Source organism: Galeopterus variegatus, unplaced genomic scaffold, assembly GCF_000696425.1.
Source record: "Galeopterus variegatus unplaced genomic scaffold, G_variegatus-3.0.2 Scaffold2617, whole genome shotgun sequence".
Taxonomy (NCBI): Eukaryota; Metazoa; Chordata; class Mammalia; order Dermoptera; family Cynocephalidae; genus Galeopterus; species Galeopterus variegatus.
In genome coordinates, this window is record NW_007728728.1 from 295,288 (window position 1) to 300,543 (window position 5,256).

Genomic DNA, 5,256 nt, shown 5'->3' on the forward strand with positions numbered 1-5,256 from the left:
CGCACAGATGCTCGGGAGTGCATTGGGACTCTCTGCTTTGCTTGTTTGTCTGACTGAACGTATGTTTCTTTGTAGAAGATCATGTATATTCTATGCAAAAGCAAAGCATTCCTTGCTTCTACATTTTTGACTCTTTTGGAAGTTATACCCATTCCCAGTTAAATCTCCAGGCTGAAGGAAGTCCCCACCTAGAGCCAGGTGAGTCCTATTGACCGTTTGCTCAGAAGGTCAGGACTTAGAACTGAAAAGCAGGTGCATTGTTGTCTGGCTTCCCTCTTTCCCCTAAATTGCTGTGAAAACTGGCTTCTAGTTCATTGTTTGTAATATGCATGCTGCACCAACTATTTGATTTCCTAGGCTCCTTACTTTCTGTGATCACATGAGTTTCAATTCATTTTAAATAATATGTATTTGGCTGTATATTTTGTACCAGGCTGTATGATAAGTAAAGAGAATACAGAAATTAAGCGGGTTTCGGTTCTTGCCCTCAAGGAACTTGAATTCAAGAGAGGAAGACAGATCTGAAAACATAATTTTCATATAGTAATTTCAATATTCTTAGGAAGTAAAAACAGATATAATTTGTTTGTATTTGCCCCTTTGAGTATTCTTATCTGTAATTAAATCTAGGCTAAGCCCTTAGAAAGCTCATTGGTTGTCAGGGTGTTCTGTTTCAACATATCCTAGTATGAAAAGCCTTTAAATCCACTTCTTTCAATGGGCTAAGGCCTGCCAGCCACATGTAGGGAATGCCTTTCAGATGGTAACAGGATGTTACAAGTACTTTGTACACGATGCCTTTCATATCCCGGTGGGATTCCCCACTGGGAAAGTTCTGTCCACCTTGCAGCTGGTCAGTGGCCCATCTCTCCACCAGCACCTCATAGTCAATGCAGACTCAATGCTTACAGAAACTGCTTGTCTGGAAATGGTGAGCTCATGTCCCAGTGATTGAAACGACTTCCAGGCAATTCCCAACTGCATAAACAAGAGCATTGCTTTGGAGGGGATTGTGCAATGTCTACTGTCACACCTTGGCTGGGTTTGGGAGCAGGAACCACATCGGTCTTGTGTGCTTGTAATTCAACTCCAAGTGAGAGACAATATTGAGAGACAAGTAGGCAAAACACCCCATCGCTGGAATAAGTCCATGATATCATTTCACCTATCCTGTTTTCTTTACAAGGGGGAAACCGAGGCCCTGGAAAGCTTGTGACTTCTGAAGTCACACAGCAAGGCAAGACAGAACCAAAACTAGTGTCCCTGTTGTCTTGCTCAAATTTGAGTGCTCTTTCCAAAACTCTACACTAACACAGCTTCAAGAAATCTGCGGATTTCTCTGGAATTAACTATTTACAGAAGATGTTCTAGCTGGGGCTTTTCTCAACCCTTCCTTTTCCTGCTTCTCAACTTTTGCCACAAACTCTAATATTGCTCTGCACAGCACTGTTACTGATCTGATCTTCTCTTCATTGTGAGTTTTTACATTAATTTTATTTTTTTTAAATATTGCTTTCCAGTATTGCTTACTTGATTATCTAGTTTTTGGAGTCCCCTTCAATTTTGTGTCTGAGATGAGTGCCTCACCTGCCTCGTCCTAGTCCCAGCCCTGTTTCTAGGTTCCAGATCATCTTCTTGCACAGTATCAGGGAAACTGCTGGCAATCGACTCACCTGAGCCCAAGGCCTGAAGATGGACCCCTCATGGAAAGGACTCAGCTCTAAGGAAGAGAAAGAGATGCTCATGAGGCCGGTCTCTTCCAAGACCACAAATACAAAAGAAGAATACATGAGGACAAGCTGTTGCAGTTGCAGGGCCCCCTGCTGAGGAACCCTCAGCAGCCACTTTTGAACCAGCTTCTGCAGAACCCCATGGATGGGGGCAACCCCAGGAAGCCATATCCAAATTTAAAATTAGGAAGCTCACACCTGTAAGAAGGTGGGGTGCCCTTCACCAACTATTCCTTCTACACATTGTCCTGATGCATAATGGAAGTAGACATAGAGCCTAGAGGAAGTTTCGCTGGAGACCAGTGTGGCAGAGGAAGGCACCTGTATATAGGTGGGCAGGTGGGCTGCCAATTGGCCACTGGGTTGACATCAACTTCCCTCAGCTGGGGATGTGACCCCACGAACTCACTCCTGCCTCCATCTCTTCCCAGTCAAAGAGGGGTCTTCTAATTAACTGGTTGTTTGTCTTTTTCTCCTAATGGATATGAATTTCTTGAGGGCAGGGACCACGTCTTACTCAACTATCAGCAGCCTGACACTGAGTAGATGATCACTATGTAAGGTGAATGCAGGAAAAAAAATGAGTTTGACCAAACAAACTTTTCGTGTAAAGAACCAGAAAGTAAATATTTTAGGCTTTGAAGGCCATAGAGTCTCTTGCGACTACTAACTTTGCCTTTGCCCGAAAGCAGGTGACAGATAATCGTAAATGAAGAGATGTAGATATCTTACACTACAATGTTGTTTATGGTCACTGAAATTTGAACGTCATACAGTGCTCATTTGCCACAAGATATTACTACTCCTTAGATTTTTTCAACCATTAAAAAATATATTTTTAAATATTCTTAGCTCATAGACCAATTTGTCAGTCTCTGAGTTAAACCAACAAATCTCGTGCTCTCCACTTCCATCAAGAGCTATTCTGATATTTCATTTGATTCAAGCCAAAAGGAAACTTTGTCAGAAAAAAAAAAAAAATGGCAGTTTAATAAAAAAAAATCCCTAGGAAAAGAAAAAAATTATAAAGAAAAGATTTTTATCTACTAATACTTCATCTATTTTTTACCTTATAAAACTCTTTTATAAGATTTTATAAACATCAGGATACAAAAACACAGGAGAGAAACATATGTGAACACAGAGTTTCGTTGGGTGATTAGGTCATTTTGCTGTAGCACTTTTTGGTTTTTGGTGTAGATTACTTTTTTGTTTAAGGTTTTTTTGTTACTTCTGTGTTTGTGTGGTTTGGTTTTTTGTTTGTTGTTTGCAAGGAAAACTTGTCCAAGCTAAGGAGTTTCACTAATTCAATGTGTTTATCTAGAAAATAACGTAATAATTCATTACGCTGAGCTTTATACTTTGAAAATTAAATTATTTTCTTACATAGCCTTTACAACAGCTCTGTAGAGTAGACAGAGCCGATATTACTACTAGTATAGCTAAGTTATGGGTGAAGATCAGGGAGGCTTAAGTGTGTGGTAAAACTCACACAACTAGCAAATGGTGGGTTGGTGTTCGGTCCCCCGTGCTGAGGTTCTCTTTGGCGCCACTGCCTGGGGACTACAGGGCCTCCTGCTGTGGGACACCCAAGAATAGGGACGATGGAAGATATAGAGGTGAGCAGGCTGTGAGCTGAGAAGCACACCAACAATTATAGAGTAACGTAAAATGTCCGATTGATGGCAACGCTGCCATCACTGGGATCTATAACAGCGCTCCTCAGTGACGTATGATGAGAACCACACATATCGCAAGGGATGCGCTGGTCCCTAGCCCACAGGTGTTTGCAGTACTGAAGTGACAAAACCCACACCTCAAAAAATAACAGACACAAATTGCACAGGTGGACAGAGTTCCCTGAAGTTTTCAAGTCCCTCCTTATTCTGACAAATTGAAGAAGCCAAAGAGTGAGTAGGTAACATGTTTCTGTAATGGGCAACACTTCAGAGGACACTGACGTAGCCACAGTGAGGCATTTCCCAAAAGCAGCCAGGTGTGGGGCAGCCTGTCCTTTAGGGGTGTGTGCGTGTCCGTGTGTGTGTCTGATTGTGTGTCTCTGACACAGCTAGAGAATATTCAGCGTACGGCTAAATGATAATAACCGTAAATGTTTATTTTAAATGTTCCTTCCCCAAGATGTCTAAACCCAGTGAAATACAAAAGCTAAAGACATAATTGTTTTGACTCACATTGGCCTAAAGAAGGGTTACTTGCTTGCTCCTTGCTATTTGACCCTGCAACTCCTAATTGGTTTAAACTAGCATCATGTCATATTAAATATTTACTGTGCCAGCTCATCCGTGTCGCCAAAAAGTAAGCAAGAGAGCCCAAAGTTAAAATTCTTATCATGCCGTTCAGAGGCTCTAATATTTCTCCGGCTTTAAAGTCCTGTCCTCTCAGGACTGAAGTCCAAATTCAGTGAGAAATAAATCTTTAGTTGGAATTTGCCCGGATTGAAAGATTCACTGAATTAAGCAGGGACATCGGCTATCTGAACTTGGCTAAGAATGAATGCCACCAGCAATCCGAACACCACATGTGAAATAAACAGCCATCCTAAGTTTAACTAATAATGGATATATTATTAATAATAAAAGTTACAGTTTTTGTGGCTCTATCGTGTGTCAGGCACAATGATTTGTGCTTCATATAATTTAGTTATAACCTCACAATGCACTTAGACTTCTCACAATGCTTGGAGAGAAATTATAGCTTGAAGATGTTTATAATACTTAATAAAATGGTCTAAAACCAATGTTCCAAGCTCCCACCTAAACAGCATGGGAAAAAAAGAGCAAATTATACCCAAATAATGAGTAGAAGAAATCAAATAAAAATAGTGCAGACCAACTGGGATAGAAATGGATAAACAATCAAAATAAATAAATAAATAAATAAACCAAAATATTTTGGGTTTTAAAAGATTAATAACATTGATAACATTTTAGCTACATTAATAAAGGGAGAAAAAAGAAAAGACACCCATTATCAATATCAGTGATGTAAGAGGAACATCACTGGAGATCATACAGACATAAAAATTACCAAAACTGAAATGGAAAGAGATACTTGCTCTGTAACTGGCAATATTGTAGGCACTGAGAAGATTAAAAAAATGAGTAAGACAGGATGCCAGAAATGAGGGGCTCAAAATCTGGCAGGATATAGACACATTTACAAATGAACATATTAAGATACCTTGATTTATGCTATCGTAGGGGGCAAATGTATAAATTCTTATTCGTGGGAGCCGGAAACGGCTAGTGAAAGAGAAATCATGTGATCTAGATTTTGCAGAGTGTGTATAACATAACACTATGCAGAAGAGATCTCGGGCCGACCCGGTGGCTCACTGGATAGTGCGCCGCTTGGGAAGCGCGGCGGCGCTCCCGCCCGAGGGTTCGGATCCCACATGCAGACCGGTTCCCGCTCACTGGCTGAGCAAGGTGCGGGAGCAGCACCGAGGGTTGCGATCCCGTAGCCGGTCCCGGTCCGGTGCAGGGGCAACACTGAGGGTTGCCAT